Source organism: Scylla paramamosain, chromosome 5 (assembly GCF_035594125.1).
Source record: "Scylla paramamosain isolate STU-SP2022 chromosome 5, ASM3559412v1, whole genome shotgun sequence".
Classification (NCBI taxonomy): Eukaryota; Metazoa; Arthropoda; class Malacostraca; order Decapoda; family Portunidae; genus Scylla; species Scylla paramamosain.
The window spans coordinates 30,392,923-30,412,555 of NC_087155.1; the positions used below are offsets into that span (position 1 = coordinate 30,392,923).

The 19,633-nt window shown below is 46.4% G+C and overlaps 1 protein-coding gene across 2 annotated transcripts in view; it reads left to right on the forward strand.

The window, feature by feature from the left end:
* The first annotated feature begins 225 nt into the window (after positions 1-225).
* LOC135100818 (protein abrupt-like) overlaps positions 226-19,633 on the forward strand; it is a 122,118-nt gene continuing 102,710 nt past the window's right edge. The window contains exon 1 of one of the 2 annotated variants that reach the window (XM_064004184.1): positions 226-381. The gene's annotated coding sequence lies outside the window, so the exon portion shown is untranslated. The remainder of the gene's footprint in view (positions 382-19,633) is intronic. The other variant, XM_064004183.1, reaches the window with a different exon arrangement.

Below are 19,633 nucleotides of genomic sequence, written 5' to 3' on the forward strand. Positions count from 1 at the left end.
TGCACACACCTGCCAGCCTTGGGGGGTACGGTAGGAAGGGGAGGGATGAAGGGGAGAGAGACGGAGAAAGGAGACGAAAAAATAAGTTTGGAGAGCCTAAGAAGAGAGGAAAGGGAGAGGTGGTGGGGCGGACAATGAGAATATTAGTGTTCTTTTCTTCATTATTTCTGCTTATTTGGACTAAGAAAAAAGACATGAGTTTAATTTTCACTTTATCTTTTTATTTCCTGCTGTTTTTATTTGTGTTGCTTTAGTTTCAGTTATGTTGAAGTCTCCACGTGAGTCAGCTTATGATGTTATGATGTTCCACTTACACCTCCTCTCCTCTTCTGCTTACAGTTCCGGGCGGATGAGACACGCAGCACAACATAGTGGAATATGGTAAGTGGCTGCCACAGACTTTTTTACGAGACTATTTCGTTCTCTTCCTCCTCATCCTTTTACTACTGTTACTACTACTGCTACAACTAGTATTACCACCACCATTACTACTACTACTACTATTACTACTACTACTACTACTACTACTACTACTATTAGTACTACTACTATTACTACTACTACTACTACTACTACTACTACTACTACAATAATAATAATAATAATGATAATAATAATAATAATAATAATAATAATGATAATAATAATAATGGTCGCACTTTCTCACGAAGACTTTCGGCGGCGCGTTAATATCTAGTGTTTTGTGGCGGGTCTGCACTTTTTTCGATCACAAAAGGTCAACTCTACTTAATTCCCTCCTCCTCCTCCTCCTCCTCCTCCTTCTCCTCCTCTGCTATCCCTTCCTTCTTCCCTCACATTCTTTTTCACAAGACTTTTTTAACCTTTCCTATTCCCCCTTCTTCCACCTCTTCTTCTTCTTCTTCTTCTTCTTCTTCTTCTTCTTCTTCTTCTTCTTCTTCTTCCACCTCCTCCTCGTCCACTGCCAACCCCCACCCGACTTTCTCTCCTCCACCTCCTCTTCCTCCTCCTATATAGCCCTGTTGCCTCCCCATTCCCCCCTACTCTTTTCTCCGTCCCGTTCCCTTTCTCTTCATCAAGTATGAGCTTGTTAACAAGGTCTCATGTCCTCATTTGTAGCGCGGCACAAGCCTGCACGCAGCAATGGTCTCATAAAACATTCACCTACATTTAATGACATAATCATTGCACACATAAAATACGGGGACATTCGTGCATGAGCAAATATACATACATAAAACGACAAAGTAAACAAGTATCAAGTCTTTCTCTTGTCCATAAATCTCTCTCTCTCTCTCTCTCTCTCTCTCTCTCTCTCTCTCTCTCTCTCTCTCTCTCTCTCTCTCTCTCTCTCTCTCTCTCTCTCTCTCTCTCTCTCTCTCTCTCTCTCTCTCTCTCTGTGTGTGTGTGTGTGTGTGTGTGTGTGTGTGTGTGTGTGTGTGTGTGTGTGTGTGTGTGTGTGTGTGTGTGTGTGTGTCTCTCTCTCTCTCTCTCTCTCTCTCTCTCTCTCTCTCTCTCTCTCTCTCTCTCTCTCTCTCTCTCTCTCTCTCTCTCTCTCTCTCTCTCTCTCTCTCTCTCTCTCTCTCTCTCTCTCTCTCTCTCTCTCTCTCTCTCTCTCTCTCTCTCTCCGACACTAAATCAAAATAGCAACTAGTATCACCGTACCTGTCCTACACACACACACACACACACACACACACACACACACACACACACACACACACACACACACACACACACACACACCTACCCATCCCCCTCCCAAACACTCACACGATGCCAATGTACGACCCCTTGCAGACAAAAAAAACACTACTCATGCTGGAGATGTCAGAGGGCGCGGCCAAGCTTGTCCTCGAGGCTTTGAAGGAGCAGCAGTTTTGACGAGGGAGGAAAACAACCTTGAGGGGAAGTTTCAAGGATGAGCAGCACTGAGTTGAGATTTAGCGAGGCCTGGAGCTCTTTGTGTCGGAGGAGGAGGAGGAGGAGGAGGAGGAGGAGGAGGAGGAGGAGGAGGAGGAGGAGGAGGGCTGGTTTCTTCGGTATACTTGGCATTATCAAAGGGTAGAAATCACTCGAGTTGATAAAACTTGGTAAGCTTTAGTGTTATCATAAATACTGGAAATATTTTAAAAGCAATGAACGAAACGAACGCACATGAATTTACGATAACAATATAATCCAATAAATCCTTCGGTATATTTATTTTGGTTAATTACAATAACAAACTAAAAAAAAAAGAAAAAAAGAGAAGGATAAATCAGTCATCTATAAACGAACAACACTAATGATGAAAACAAGCAGTAAAGTTTTAGCAAACAACAATAATGATCACAAACAAAATTCGGCCACACGTAAAATCATTTCAATAACTGACCACAAATGAAAAGCAAAACAAAATATTCAAAAACAACCTTATCTAAATTAACTAAACCACCACACACACACACACACACACACACACACACACACACACACACACACACACACACACACACACACACACACACACACACAAACTGACGGAGGCAAATGACACACGCGGTGAACTTATTTCAACTAATACCTACACAAACAGATAACAAACGGGGACGCACCAGCTCACACACACACACACACACACACACACACACACACAGACACACACACACACACACACACAAAAAAAAAAAAACATAAATACATCGCCGACGAGAGTGTACCGCGAACCACCACCACCACCAACAACACCACAAGCTACTGAACACAATCTTTATGCCACAACAAACCGGGAAGCGTCGGGCATTGCGGTGGTGGCGGTGAGACAATGTAAATCTCAAACGGGACACGAATACTATCCACCGCATCGACCAAAAAAAATCTCCCACCAAGCGCTTCCTCCGAGTATTACCAAAAGAACATCCTGGCGCCCTAGTCCTCTGCATCATTACTACCACCATTATTATTACTGTGGAGTGTGCAAAGGAGTGCCCGTCTCGATGCTTAATGATGCGAAGGGAAGCTTTGATCATTACGCACCGGAGACTCGCACTAATAAAGGTGGGAAAAAAAAAGGAAGGTACAGATACGTTAGGAAAAAAAAAAAAGTAATAATAAACAATACGTTGAATCTAATTACGAAGGACGCTACATTAATTCACCGTCAAATTCGATACAAAGTGAGAAATACAATTAAAACGACTGATCTAATTTGGCCTCGATGAAACATGGCCAAAAAAAAAAAAAAAGGAGTTGCAGGGATCCGTTCGTTCATCACAGCTCTAGTAGTAGTAGTAGTAGTAGTAGTAGTAGTAGTAGTAGTAGTAGTAGTAGTAGTAGTAGTAGTAGTAGTAGTAGTAGTAGTAGTAGTAGTAGTAGTAGATAGTGATACCGTTATTGCTGATACGCCATTTCTCATCATAAAGAAATAAAGCCAAAAACTGTGTGTGTGTGTGTGTGTGTGTGTGTGTGTGTGTGTGTGTGTGTGTGTGTGTGTGTGTGTGTGTGTGTGTGTGTGTGTGTGTGTGTGTGTGTGTGTGTGTGTGTGTGTGTGTGTGTGTGTGTGTGTGTGTGTGTGTGTGTGTGTGTGTGTGTGTGTGTGCTCGACAGAGACGTGAAAAGCACAGAGAATACACATCTGACGGCATGTTTCAGAAGGACACGGCGGGTGGCAAACGTGGAGGAGGAGGAGGAGGAGGAGGAGGAGGAGGAGGAGGAGGAGGAGGAGGAGGAGGAGGAGGAGGAGGAGGAGGAGGATTCTGGGATAGAATGAGAGCACAGAGAGGGAGGGAGGAAGGGAGGAGAGGGTGAATGGAGGGACGGGATGGAGGGACAAGAGGAACGGAGGGATGGAGGGACGGGAAGGGGGCGGGACGGAGAGATGGAGGGAAGGAGGGAGGGGGCAGGAGGGGCTTGGGAATAAGTTAAAGACTTCAATCAACGGGGAATGGCAGTCTCGCTGCTTGACCCACGTACACTCAAAATTAATCCTTTTGATCGGTGCTTCATTATAAATACCTGTCATTCTCTCAGATGTGGTAGCAGCGGCGGGAGAGGAGGAGGAGGAGGAGGAGGAGGAGGAGGAGGAGGAGGAGGAGGAGGAGGAGGCGAGGCAGGCTAATAAATGGAAAGGTTACACTCTACTACACACTACACTTACTCAGGATTTCAATTAGTTCATACCGCTTACTTATTGGAGCAGAGATGGACCACCACCACCACCACCACCTCCTCCTCCGCCTCCTCCTCCTCCTCCTCCTCCTCCTCTGCGATGCCTATGAAAAAAACAATCCTCATGCTATTTCGTTTTGGTAATAACTGTTCTTTCGTCACTGAATGGTAAAATGCCACAAAGAAAATTGTGTTTACCTGATTTTTCAATATATTTCCAATTATAATACTTTTATCTTTTGTTTTTGTACTTATGTCTGGATTTTGTTCTCTCTCTCTCTCTCTCTCTCTCTCTCTCTCTCTCTCTCTCTCTCTCTCTCTCTCTCTCTCTCTCTCTCTCTCTCTCTCTCTCTCTCTCTCTCTCTCTCTCTCTCTCTCTCTCTCTCTCTCTCTCTCTCTCTATGTATACATGTACGTACAAGTATGCATGTTCCCCTGTTTTCTACATTTCCTCTCTGCTTCTTCCCTTTTCCTTCCCTTCCCACTCACTTGTCTCCATCTTTCTTCCCTGTGCGCCTCTCTCCCTCCTTTATTTCCTCTTCATTTCACATCACGTCTTCCCTGCACTGTCTCCTGCTCTTACTCTCCCCCCTCCCTCACTGCTCCCCCTGCTTGCTTCTCCTTCTTCCATGATCTTTTCTGTCTCTCTCTCTCTCTCTCTCTCTCTCTCTCTCTCTCTCTCTCTCTCTCTCTCTCTCTCTCTCTCTCTCTCTCTCTCTCTCTCTCTCTCTCTCTCTCTCTCTCTCTCTCTCTTGTTCTCTCTCTTGAGCACACCACTTCCTCGATCTTTTCCCCTCTCTCTCTCTCTCTCTCTCTCTCTCTCTCTCTCTCTCTCTCTCTCTCTCTCTCTCTCTCTCTCTCTCTCTCTCTCTCTCTCTCTCTCTCTCTCTCTCTCTCTCTCTCTCTCTCTCTCTCCGAAACGCCGCCCACTTCCTCTTAGCTCCCCTTCCGCGCCCTTCAGCTCCTCTCCCTCTCTCCCTCTTCTCTCTCTCTCTCCCTCCGTCCCTCCCTCACCTTCAAAGAGTACTGACGTATGGAGCGGCTGACTTGGCATATTCTGCGGAAAATATGGAACCTTCTAGTCAATTTTTTCTTCAACATATTTGTCTAGTCGGTTGCTTATTTGCTAGAGTGTTTATCATGGGTACGCTTTTTGGGAGACTGAGAGATTAAGAGAGACAGAGAAAGAGAGAGAGAGAGAGAGAGTAGAACCTGTGTTACGTGTACGGATAGAGAAAAGAGAGTAATATAAAAGAACAGAAAGCGAAAAGAGATGAAAATAAAAAAAGAGTAGAAGAAAAGGAGTGAATGTCACGGAAAGACAGAAAACATGAGAAGAGAAGAGAAGAAAGAAAATGAGAAAGTAAAGTAACACGGTGAAGTGCGTGCGTGGGAAGAGAGAAGAAAAGAAAGGAAGAAAGAAAGATCGAGGATGTAATGGAGTGCATGGTAAGTGCTTGGGAGGGTTTTTGAGTGTGTGTGGATGTGGAAGTGTGGGGGGCAAGAAGGTGTGGGTGTAGGAGAGTGTGAATGTAGGGGGTAATATTGAGGTAAATAGACAAGTTTGGTAGGTGATTGTTCGGGGGATGTAGGACTGGATGAAGACAAGGTGGTAAGGCCAAGAGCGAAGGGAATGGGGAGGAAAGGGGAAGGAAATGGGGAAGGAAAGTGTAGCAAAGGGTGAAGCAAAGAGTGGGTTTGTGTTCAACGATCTAATGAGTAAGTAAAGAATGGACGTCTGGTTACAACGACCGGCTAAAAGAGAGAGAGAGAGAGAGAGAGAGAGAGAGAGAGAGAGAGAGAGAGAGAGAGAGAGAGAGAGAGAGAGAGAGAGAGAGAGAGAGAGAGAGAGAGAGAGAGAGAGAGAGAGAGAGAGAGAGAGAGAGAGAGAGAGAGAGAGCAAAAACTACATACTGAAAGAAGGAACAGAACGCGGAACAAGAACCGGGAGTAAGTGGCGAGAGGAGGAGGAGGAGGAGGAGGAGGAGGAGGAGGAAGGAGCAAGACGAGGCCCAAGACCGCCATTGGTTACACTCCTCCTAAAGGTCCTCTCGCCATTACCCGCGTGTGCATCTCCCAAGGCTCTGGACGCGCGCGCGGGCACGCACGCACGCACGCACGCACGCACACACACACACACACACACACACACACACACACACACACACACACACACACACACACACACACACACACACACTAAAAAGTCAGATTATACAATTCTAGTGACCAAATTAGGATACATCAAACTAGACTTATTAATCACAAGAACTACTTTAAACTATTCATAATTCAATCCTGATACCTAACACACACACACACACACACACACACACACACACACACACACACACACACACACTCAATACATCACCCTTCGGTCATAACTCATTCCACGTTGTAAACATTCTCTCAAACCAATAGAGACGCAGATTAACACAGAATACGAACAAATAATACTCTTTTTTTTTCTCTCTTTTTTTTAACATTCACCATGACATGACACTCCCTCCGTTTCCCTTTACACTCACCCGACCCCCCCCAAAAAAAAAAATCTACTCTCATTTACCAAGTTCCCTCCCACAAAAAAAAAAAAAGACAGGTGCCTTACATCACTTAATGTCAATAATCACTTGTACCACAGACTAACCAAACCTTCTCCCCGCCCTCCACTTCCTTCGATCCAAGTCAGCAAACAAAACAAAACAACAGCTCGAGGTGAAGCGAGGCGCGAATACTCCACTAATCTAAGACAAGGAAGGGAGGGGCGGTGGGCAAAAAGGATACGGGATAAGAAAGTGAAGGAAAGGACCACTGGGTACAAGGATAGCGGTGAGTGGGAGGCGGAGGGAGGGGCGAGGCGAGGCTTGGAGGAGCGACACACGGGGAGGAGGCGGAGGGGGCGGAGGGATGGGACAGGGGTCAAGGGGAGGGTAAGGGGACTGCATGACAACTCAGCTTCGAGATGTGGCACCAACCTAAAGGCGAGGGAGTGTTTGCCGCCACTCGTGCAGCAGCGGGGCGGGGGCGGCGGGGCAGTACTCGCGGCGCACTGCACGCACACGCACACACACACACACACACACACACACACACACACACACACACACACACACACACACACACACAGTACACAGCGCCCGCCGGCCCGCCAGGGAGGCAGCCAGAACACAGACCTGAGCCGCCAGTTAATGAGCCAACCAGATTACCGGCAGCGTCCAGCAGCGCCCGGCGGCAGGTGGCACCGGCAAGGCAACTCAAGGGAAACACAACCCGGGCCTGCGACACTAAAAGCAAATAAAAAAACAACCATAAAATAATAACAATAGCGCGGCACCAGTAGTAAAAGGGAAACATTTCTTAATAAAAATATAATGCCAACAGCCACTTTACTAGCTGGGCAAAACAATAGCAGCTGAATCCATCCACACAGCTTCGGGGAGTTTACAGCAACAAGGACACAATAGGGAAGGATATTAGCAACAAATGCAGCATTAACAGCGCTCGGCCGACAGCTGGTGCGACAAGGCAGAGAGTGAAGGACTAATCAGCCGCCGAGCAGGTGGTGGAGAGAGAGGCTGCCGGGTAATGGGAATGGGGGAGGCAGGGTGAGGGGAAAACTGCAGGGAAAAGAAGGTGGGGTGAGGGCTGACGAGGAGGGGTGAGGGAAAGGATTGTGGAGTGACGACTGACAGGGAGATGGGGTGAGGGGGTGGCAGGGAGGCATGGTGAGGGGAATAGACGGTTCCATGAGGGTTGACAGAGGTGAAGTGAGGGAAATAATGAGCAAAAGTTGACGAGAAGAGATGGAGGGAAAGAGTTGAGGGGAAAGATGATGGGATAAAAACACATGGGAGGAAACGAAGAAGTGAAGAAAAGTGAGGAAAGACTGTGGAGGGAAAGATGATGGGGAAAAAAAATTGAAAGACGGACGTGGGTGAGGGGAAAGATGAAGAGGTAAACGGTAACGGGAGGAAGAGAGTAAGAGAACTAAATGGCAAACAGGATGGTTGAGGGAAACAATGTGGAATGAAGGTAAGAAGGGCGGGAGTGACGGGGCGACTGGGTGCAGGATGAGATGGAATGGACGGGAAAAGAATGAGGCAGAGATGAGGCTGTGCTGAGAGGCCAGACAGACAAGTGAAGAGGAGAGAGAGAGAGAGAGAGAGCAGGGGAGGGTGGAGGTACAGAATCAGGAGGAAGGGCGGAGAGGTGGAGATCATGGAGATACAATGGACTAAGTAAGAGAAAATATATGGAAGGCAGCTGTAAAAGTGAAGCTTAGGGGGAAAAAAACAGAATCCATAAATGAAAGAGAAAAGAAAAGAAGAGAAGTGTAAAGCTTCCGCCAGTAAAGCAAACACACAAGCAAACAGAAAACAAAAAAGTGGAGGATAACGTGCATTCATTAGAGGAAGGAGATAAACTGAGTCTCCCGGTGAATCACGGATTGAAATAATGAAATAATCCGAGGTAGGAGTCAATATCAAAATCTCTTCAATGAATCACTGAAAGCAAGTGACGAAGAGATGCACTAAATATGAAGGAAATAATTACTTTTCAAATTGAGAAACACCGCCGATAATAAAGTTTACTTGTTTATACGTGCCAAGCTAAGCTCTAGAGTGGCATATGTGGAAGATTATATTCATATGTAAGTCTTTTTTTCCCATTAATGCGTGTGATAATTAGCGAGTCTCGTCCAAGAGTACCATAAGTGGAAGTTATTAATAAGTTAAAGTTAATAAGTTTTTTTTATACATACTATAATTAGTAAGCAATGTTTTACAATGGCACGTGTGAGAGTTAGAAAGTTATTTTAAACATATACGTATGGTAATTAGTAAGGTTTGCTTTAGAGTCGTACGTGTAACAGTAAACGCTCATATCAACATTTAATAAGACCCATGATATACAGTCAGTTCTACACAAGTTGACAAGTTCTCTAAAGTGTAAAGTTCTGCACACACCACCAGCACACTTGGGTTCAGCTGTTCAGGTTTGACTGTCGTAACATGTGACACGTGTTGCCTCCTGAGAGAAAAGTTGAAAGAAAATAATAAACTTAATCCCCGACATCAGACACAGAAAATAAAAGAAAATCATCGGAGCAGGATGAACTTGAAATCATGGAAAAGACGCAGTAGTTTTCCAGGGACGAAATTGAAATGTGAAAATGGACGAGAGAAATAAATAACGAAGATTAGCAGCGTTGTCAGAGGCGCGGCCATAAAGCACCAAAATGACTGTTTCCATCCATTACAGTTTAATAGAGACGTAAGTAAATGCCGGCTTTTAGAACGAAAGCTAAAGAAAAAAATGTAAATAAGAGATATGCGTTGTCTTTTTTTTTTTTTCTTTTTTTTTTCTTTTTTTTTTTGTGGGAGAGAGGAGTTGGGAAAGGAACTAAGGATCAGTGGTAGGTTGTTTAGTTTTAAGAAAATGTCTGATGGAGACGTAAGTGGTAATTCTTAGAACAAGGGAGAGAAAAAGAAAAGAAAAGAAAAAGTTGATGCAAATGATTGATACACCTTTCTTTGTCGGGAGGATATGGGAAGCGGGCTTCTGAGCAAGGAGAGGAGCCCTTATGGTCTTGGGAAGGCAATTGAGACATGGGTAAAGACTTGTTTTTAGAACGTGAAAAGAAGGACGTTGATGTAAATTGTTAAAATACTTTTTTTTTTTTGTGGGGTGTGTAGGAAAGGAGGACGTCCTATTAAGTTAAGAAAAACGTTCAATCAAGACGTTGATAGTGTTGGTTTTTATAACAACGGAAAAAAAATTAATGATTTAAATGAGCGAACTGTCTTGTTTTCTTTCTTTATTTATTTCATCCATATTTTGGGATGGGGAGGAGAGGGTGGGATGATGCTTCCTACAGTCTTAAGAAAAATATCAGGGACGCTGAAATAAATGTGGGGTTTAGGAACAATAGGTAAAAATTATGTAAATAACTGCAATAAGATCTTCCTTGTTTTATTTTGGTCCGCGGAAGGAATGGTCTTGCAACATCTTAAGAAAATTAACGATTGCGTAAGGTGATGCAATGCAAAGAACGTTGTCATGTGTACACCATAATATCTCCTTCAGGTGTTCTTCCTAATAACAATAATAATAATAATAATAATAGTAATAATAATAATAATAATAATAATAATAATAATAATAATAATAATAATAATAATAATAATTTCCTTTTAAAGAGAGAGCCAGCGAGACAAAATAAAAGTTCTAAGTATGTACAGAGGAGAGAGCGGTACTCGGGGAAGACAAAGACTATCTGGAGACCTAATTACTCGGAAGCCAAGTAAAGGTCACACTAAAATAGAAAGTAAGAGTGCAGAAAAAAAAAAAAGTCAGATGAAAATCGAATGCTAAATCATCATAAGAAAAAATAAAAAATAGACCCAAAATCCATCAGCACAAAACACGAAAACAAACTAAACACAACTGAAACAAGAAAATATGGGATGAAACTCACGCGCCAAGTCATCAAGTCATCCGTACACCTCATGGACACACCTCACCGCCACGCCCCTGCCCCCGTGTGTCCTGTGGGGAGGACCGCGGAGGAAATGTGCTGAGATAAGATATAACTCCCCGGGGAAGGGCTGAAGGCGTCCCTCTTATCGAGTAGACGAGAATCGAGGCCAAACTCTTCACTCAGGATAGTGTGTGTGTGTGTGTGTGTGTGTGTGTGTGTGTGTGTGTGTGTGTGTGTGTGTGTGTGTGTGTGTGTGTGTGTGTGTGTGTGTGTGTGTGTGTGTGTGTGTGTGTGTGTGTGTGTGTGTGTGTGTATATGTGTGTGTGTGTTAATGTCCACAATGGTCCTCAATGTCCTCGCACGTGTTGCTGAAATAATGAAGGACGTCTCTCTCTCTCTCTCTCTCTCTCTCTCTCTCTCTCTCTCTCTCTCTCTCTCTCTCTCTCTCTCTCTCTCTCTCTCTCTCTCTCTCTCTCTCTCTCTCTCTCTCTCTCTGTGTGTGTGTGTGTGTGTGTGTGTGTGTGTGTGTGTGTGTGTGTGTGTGTGTGTGTCTGGAGGGGTGAGGGCTGTTGCGTGATGCCCTCCGTCCAGCAAGAGGCGAGGAGTTCCGTCGGGCGTGAGGAAGAATGTGTGCCGCGCGAGGACATCCGCTAGGATGCTTACAGATTAATCTACAGCGAGGCCAAAAGAAAATTCTATCTTTATATAAGTAATGGTTCAGGTCTTTATGGAGTGTTGTGCTGAGAAATACGATGAGGAAGAGGAGGAGGGAGAAGAGAACATAAACGCAGTGCAAGAAGAGTAGCTAACAAAATACAGTCGGCTGAAATGGCATGGTTGCTTGAAGATGAGGAGGAGGAGGAGGAAGAGGAGGAGGAGGAGGAGGAGGAGGAGGAGGAAAATAAATATAATAAACACGAGGAGGGAAAGGAATATATAACCGAAGACTAAGGAGGCAGCAAGACGACCACCCACCAGGCAACACAACAGGAGAGTGACGTGGAGGGAAAAAAGTTGGCGATGATCCAAGATAATTGTAAGTGATAATGAGAGACGTGGCCTCTTCATCACCAGCGAGGGCTGAGAGGGGACGAGACCCACCCACCGACCCATCCAGCCCACCCAGCCCACCCAGCCCACCACCCACCACCCACCAGCCTACCCACCCCGCCCTCCTCTCAACCCATCCTATGAACCATTTCCATCCTCCCTTAATCCCAATACGGTTCCTTTCCCTTTGGCGGCCTGGCCCTCGAAGTACTCCCTTCCCCTCTCCCTCTCCGTCCTTTCCTCTCATCATCCCCTCAACATTCCCCCAACTCTCTCTCTCTCTCTCTCTCTCTCTCTCTCTCTCTCTCTCTCTCTCTCTCTCTCTCTCTCTCTCTCTCTCTCTCTCTCTCTCTCTCTCTCTCTCTCTCTCTCTCTCTCTTCCACCCGCGCAAATATAAGCTATAATTTCCTGGCGGGCTGACGTGAGGCCTGGAGGGCGGGCGCAGATCGATCCCCGAGCTTCGACGATGATCAAGTAATTATTCTTCGATTCTCGTATTACAAATGTAACTCAATGCGAGGACAAGCCCGGCCACCTTGCTCCCCTGGCCCGGCGGAACTCACAACAATAGCAGTGTCTTCTTACCTGCACACTGCCGCCGCGCTTAGCTTCGGTAGGCCGCTCCGGGTTAGTCCCTTCCTTGTCATACGTGGGCTACCTCTAGGCAATGATCTGGGACTTGTTAGGTCTCTCTCTCTCTCTCTCTCTCTCTCTCTCTCTCTCTCTCTCTCTCTCTCTCTCTCTCTCTCTCTCTCTCTCTCTCTCTCTGGGATTAATTCAGTCGTTGCGCTAATATTGGATAAGAATGTAATGCCTGATTGGTTTAGAAATGCCTTTTCCGGGAAGTCAAATTTCTGCTAGTAGTTGTAGTAGTAGTAGTAGTAGTAGTAGTAGTAGTAGTAGTAGTAGTAGTAGTAGTAGTAGTAGTAGTAGTAGTAGTAGTAGTAGTAGTAGTTTTGATAGCATTCATTTCGTGTCATTATGGTCGTAAGAGAAGCAAAGTGGGCGGCAATGACAGGTGACAGAGATAAGTGGAAGTCACGAAAATATCAATGGAGATAGTGCTCGTCATGGCGGCACTGATAGTAATGGTGATGGTGAAGGAGTACGGCATTAATGAAGATGGTGACGGTAACGCTGAAGACGATCGTAAGCTTTGGTAATGACGACGAGAGTGGCAAGAGCGGCGGCGGCGGCGGCGGAGGAGGAGGAGGAGGAGGAGGAGGAGGAGGAGGAGGAGGAGGAGGAGGAGGAGGAGGAGGAGGAGGAGGAGGAGGAGGAGGAGGAGGAGGAGGAAGAGGAAGAGGAGATGTGGAGGAGGTGAAGGAGGAAGAAGGGGAGGGAGGAAAAGGGAGATATTCGCACCGCGTGACCTCCCTTCCTCCCTTCCCTCCCTCCCTCCCCCCGAACGTTGGTGCCGCCGTAGAGGTTCCTGGGAGGAGCGACCGCCTAGTCTCCCCCACCCCCCACTCTCCCCCAAGGTACCCAATGGGACCTCATTAAAATAATCAATAAGCGAGTAAGTCTGACCAATGACACGCACACCAGGAGCCTCCGCCGCCCTACATTTCGTCTTTCTGTGCCCGCTGTCTTCTTCGTCTTCTCTTGCTCCTCCTCCTCCTCCTCCTCCTCCTCCTCCTCCTCCTCCTCCTCCTCCTCCTCCTCCTCCTTCTCCCTTTCTTCAAGTTACGTAGTTCTTCTTCCTGTGCTTCTGCTACTTCTTCAGCTCCTCCTCTTTCTCCTTCTTCTTCTTCTTCTTCTTCTTCTTCTTCTTCTCCTCCTCCTCCTCCTCCTCCTCCTCCTCCTCCTCCTCCTCCTCCTCCTCCTCCTCCTCCTCCTCCTCCTCCTCCTCCTCCTCCTCCTCCTCCTCCTCCTCCTCCTCCTCCTCCTCCTCCTCCTCTTCTTCTTCTTCTTCTTCTTCTTCTTCTTCTTCTTCTTCTTCTTCTTCTTCTTCCTCCTCCTCCTCCTCCTCCTCCTCCTCCTCCTCCTCCTCCTCCTCCTCCTCCTCCTCCTCCTCCTCCTCCTCTTTTCCTGCTTCCTCCTCTTCCTCATTCTCCTCCTCATCATCATCATGAATTTCCTCCTTCTCCTTCTATTTCATCGCATCCTTCTCCTTCCCAATGTTGTTCTTCTCCACCTACTTCTTCAATTCCACCTTTATCTCCTCCTTTCTCACCTTCATTCTCCTCATTTTCCGTTCTTCTCCGTCTAATTCGTCATGTCCTCCTTCCTCTTCTCCTTCTTTTCCTTCTTCTCCTTCTTCGCCTCGTTATCCTTTACTTCAGAACAACCACCAGCATCTCTTCCGCCTTTTTTCCTCCTTGTCCTCATTGTCCTCATAACTTGTAAAGAAAGAACACGTCAGGACACTCTTCACTTATTCCAGAAGAACACATGAATGCAGAACACCGAACTCATCCCCCTTCACTTCCTCTCCCCCTCACCCTCACCCTCACCCTCACCCTCCTCCTCCACTCCTCTCCCCTCTACTCTGTCCCCCTCTACCGTTGCTCCTCCACTCCGTCCACTCCCCCCTCGTCGCTCCTCCACGCAGGGTAAACAAACGCGATGCCCCAATGGCTCTCTCTCTCTCTCTCTCTCTCTCTCTCTCTCTCTCTCTCTCTCTCTCTCTCTCTCTCTCTCTCTCTCCTATTTATCAGTTTCATCGTACGTGTTTATTTGTTTTGTTTATCTGCTGAACTGTTATCAATTATCTGTTTCCCTCCAGTACGTCGAGACTGTGATGCTGTGGTGCTGTGATGCTGTGCTCAGTGCCTCGGTGTGTAGTGTTATTATCTTCGTCACTGTTCTCAGTCCTGTCATCTCACCATCATCATGAATTAGCAGTCATCACCACAGCAGCTTATAGCCATCATCACTATCATTGTTATCATTATTAACATCAACAACCAATATCGAAATCATCATTATCAGATATCATCACCACTACCTACCAGTATCTCCATCAATATCAACACCTGTGTCAACCGTCAGGCATCACTAACATCACCATCATCACTGCTACCAATACGACCACTATCATCAGTCACCAGTCATCATTACCATTATCATCAACATCAACAATCACTATCAAAACTATTTTACCATCATCACCATCACCGATACCATCATTATCAAATATCATCACCTCTACTATTCACTGTCCACCAACATCACCATCATCACCACCACAATCATTCTCAGCCACCATCACCACCACCAGCATTCCATCCACCCTATCAGTACAATCCTCGTCACTATCACCATTATTGTGTGCAAAAGAAACGAAATTTAATCCCACCTATCTCCGTTACCGATTGACAAACCTGCCTAGAGGGTGCAGCTCAGGTTTTCTTTCCCTTATAAATACGAAGTGCTGTCATTCCCTGCTTTGCCAAAGTGCCCTTGGCTTTGATAATGTATTACTGTAGTTTTTACTTTTCATCGCCCTGCAGGACTAATCTACAAATTTCAATACAGCACGACAATACCTGAACACATAATTTAGCATCTTTAACTCTTTCACTGATATTTGGTACATCTTTCCCTAATTACTAATCATTCTGAGACATCTTTACTTGTTCTGTAGCCACCTGCAATTTTTAAACTGGGCAGAAATCCCAAAATCTATTCTTTTTAATACCCTTCTTTCTTGTGGATGCTTATCAAGATTTCGTACATTGCTACTGATGCTGTTCAATGTTTCGTATCGCAGAGAAGGGGTTAATATGCTGCCTTCCTTAATACAGCAACACACAGCACATACTTATCTCGCTACAGTTCCACATCTTAGCACATCTATTCAGCACTTATTAATAAGCTGCCTTTCTTCATACAGTGTACTACTATGGGTTAACTTTGCTCTCCATCGCAAGACAGTATCTAACTCATTTTGCTACAGTTCCAAGCCTCAGCACATTGTTCAGTCCATTTTTATATGCTGCTTTCCTTAATATGCTACTTTTACTTAACATTACCCCCGGGAGCTGCACTCAGCCTGATGCAGCATACACTTATTCTCACAACAGTACCTCAACACCTCAGCACAAGATTCCGCACTCAGCACTACGGTACCTCAAGGCATCATAGCACTTCATAAATCATCTCCCCAGTTCCAATAAGAGCACTGAGGCGTCATCGCACCAGTACACCTCAAGGTCTGCAGAAAATAACCCCGGTACAGTCAACACCATCTTGCTTCTTCGCACTGCATCACATTAACACCACAACACTTCGGTACCTATTTCGCCCGTATTCAGAAACACTGCTCTCTTATCACAGCTATTTCCAAAGCCTACAGAGATTATTAGATAGGGTTCTCAAGAGTGTTTCTCCCGTTAATAATGTAGAAATCTCGTTAATCTGTCACTAGAGCTATAAAAAAAAAACACCCTTAAAAACCCGTATAACTTCAACTTCGAGAGCCTTTTCAAAAATAGTGGAGGTGCGGCGCAGAAGTGTTTCAGAATACGGATCTTTAACTCACTACTTCCTTCCCCAACACACACACACACACACACACACACACACACACACACACACACAGCACCATAGTACCATCCCAGCAAGCATTCACGCGAGGGTTTCCTAGATAGAGTATAGTAAAGGTGTCTTATCAATGAGTTCCTGACATCCTTGAGTTACGCTTCTCTCCTTTCCTCCATTCTCTCTATTATCACTTCCGTTCTCTTCCCCTCCGTACTTTCCCGTATCTCCTTCCTTCTCTCGTCATTTCTTGTCTTCTTCCCTCTTTCTATATTCTCTTCATTTTCTGTTTCTTGTCTCTCCTCTCCACCTGTGCTACTCTCCCGCCTTCTTCATTTCTATATTCTCTCTGCTACCTCGTCTCCCTCTCCGTTTACTTGCTACAATCTCACTTTTCCTCTCCCATGTCTCTCCTTCTAGTTATCTTACTCTACCACCTTCTTCACTTCTATATTCTCTCTCCTATCTACTCTCCCTCTCCGTTTACCTGCTACAATCCCACATTTCCTCTCCCTTGTCTCTCCTTCCAACTGTCCTACTCTCCTGTCTTCCTCTCTCCTTCATTCCAACTCCCTCCTCCTCTCCCTCTCCGTTTCCTTCTAACAATCCCTCTTCTCCCCTCCCTCTCCCTCCGTCTTTCCCCTCGGCTGGCCATCAGTCTTCCTGAGTCAGTGTCCTGCACCCAGACGCCTTGAGCGTAACAAGGAAGGGAAGAGAGAGGGCGGATTGAGGCGAGGAGGGCGGCAATGAGTGGAATGAGAGGAGGGAGTAGCGGCGGGAAGGGCGGGAATACGGGTAAAGGATGTTAACGACGGGGTAACTCAATCATGCTGGGACGAATCGATAAGAGAGTAGATAAACTAAAATCTGGGGAAAAAAGGTGATGATTTGATGGAAAGCGAGAGAGAGAGAGAGAGAGAGAGAGAGAGAGAGAGAGAGAGAGAGAGAGAGAGAGAGAGAGAGAGAGAGAGAGAGAGAGAGAGAGAGCGGACGGACGGACGGACGGACGGACGGACGGACGGACTAACAGACAGACAAACAGACAGAAGAGAGCGCACGAGCAGTGAGAGTGAGACAGCTATGAGCAAAGGGGAAAATAAAATAAAGAAGAGTATACGAGAAATGTATATGAGAGAGAGAGAGAGAGAGAGAGAGAGAGAGAGAGAGAGAGAGAGAGAGAGAGAGAGAGAGAGAGAGAGAGAGGATAGCGAGAGTTTGCAAGGCACTTATAAAAAATTGCCATCCACGTGGGTGCTTTGAGCGCGCGTGTTTGCTAGAGAGAGAGATGGGCGGGGAGAGGCGGTGGGGGCGGGAGAGCGAGGGGGGTGCGCGGGAGGCGGTGGGAGGAGTGAGGAAGGAGAGAGTTGCGCGAGAACTGCGGTGGGTCGTTTCAGTCCCGGCCTAGCCCGGTTCTGGAGCACAAAGGATCGATTCTTGCGAGGAGAGGTAAGCACATCTTCCCTCGGCTGTGATTTAAGCCCGGCTCCCGCGGCACTCAGGTTGTGTTGTGTGGTGGTGGTGGGAGCAGCGGCCCCTCAGAGTGCCACAAGCCCCTGCTGTGTTGTCCTGGCGGTAAGACAGTGTTTTTTTAAGTTACGAACTTTCTTGGAAAACACGACTCGGATGGGAAGAGGTCTACGGCATTGGGCGGCCGCGTTGCGCTGTTGCCACGTCTTCTTACACCTTCTCTGCAATGTCAAGTGCAGGAGTCAACTGCTCTGTTGTCGCCCATTCATTCTCAGTAATGGCCAATAAACTAACGTGGTGAACCGCATAATGTGAAGGTTTAGCACATGGTGACTTGCCAACACACCCCTCGCAGCCTCCGCCCAAATGCTCAGTGAGTGACAAATTGTTGGGATTTCAATAAATTGATCGAGGTGATTGGTAGGGGCGCCTGGACGCAGGGGCGGGCAAGTGAGGCCCGTAGGCCCCATTGCAGCCCCTACAAGCCCTTTCCCGTACCCGCCACCTCGCCGGACTTTAGCCACCTTCGATGACGAGCGTCTCGGCGGAGCGTGCGAGAGATGTTAGAGAGTAGTTAGGGGACGAGATGCGACGTGTTACTGAGCGGCGGGCGGCAGTGTTACGGGCGGCGCTCAGGCCTTCATTAACTGGCCCACCGAGTTATTACTCCGGCAGCCACCCGTCAGTATCCGCCGCTGCTCTCGACGCGGTATCGATCACAGTTATCCCATCGCGGCGAGTGTTATCCTGTTGCTGTGGGTGGTGAGGCGGCGGAGGCTCTGACGGTACCGCACCAAATCCTGACGAGGCTCCCGCCGCCCGACGTGCGCCACACGTGCACACGCCGCACCGCCCGAGCTTCATTAGATACAAAATACTGGCGACACTTATTTAGCGCAACCACGAGTTATGAAGGTGTGAGTGTGTGTGTGTGTGTGTGTGTGTGTGTGTGTGTGTGTGTGTGTGTGTGTGTGTGTGTGTGTGTGTGTGTGTGTGTGTGTGTGTGTGTAAATCATGTAAATATTGCCTGTCCGCGTTTTTTATGTATTTTAAAGTGTAGAAAACTTTTATTTATATACGTACGTAACTACGAATGTATGAACCCATGTATGTGTGTGTGTAGGTAAAAGTGTATGTATGAATGCACGATCATATCTGCATGCGTACCTTCAAAATGGAAATGTATACATAATAATAATAATAATAATAATAATAATAATAATAATAATAATAATAATAATAATAATAATAACTATAACAATAACAGTAATAATAACAATAATAATACAGAAAAACGGAGTATTAACACACGCAGCGGAAGTCAATTTTTTTGGCGTGACATAAGTGGACGGACAATTAAAATACTGATATATAAATTCGTTCAGTATTACAACTACAGAAAATATATTACACACGCTAAAACATCTCTTTATATATGAATTTACGCGCTTGCTTTAATTTGCGTGTGCGTGTGTGTGTGTGTGTGTGTGTGTGTGTGTGTGTGTGTGTGTGTGTGTGTGTGTGTGTGTGTGTGTGTGTGTGTGTGTGTGTGTGTGAGTGCGTGCGTGCGTGCGTGCGTGCGTGCGTCCTTATGTGCGTGCGTCTGAGTTGTTGTATGGCTTGAGATAGATGTCTTACCCCTCCCCCTCCCTCTCCCCCACCTTTCCTTTATCCTTGTGATCCGCGGAACATGGAGAAGAGAGCCTCGTAACGTCTAGGTCTCTGCGGCGGCGCTGACGTAACCTGCGGGAGCTGTCACCGCTGGCACCGTTGCACCAGGCCGCTCCTGCACCGCCCCGCGAGGACCACCACACGCTGCCTTGCTAAGCTAGGGGTGGGTGGGTTCGGCGAGGCTCGCGTCGGGTGTAAACTCACCTTCAAACGCCAGCAAGAAGGTGCGTTTCCTCGGCCACCTCCGCCAAGGCACCTCAAAGTAACTAACCACCAGGTGCAAAAGGAAATATTTAAAATGCGCTCAAAATATATATTAGGATCGCAGGTTTTGGCTCTTATTCCCC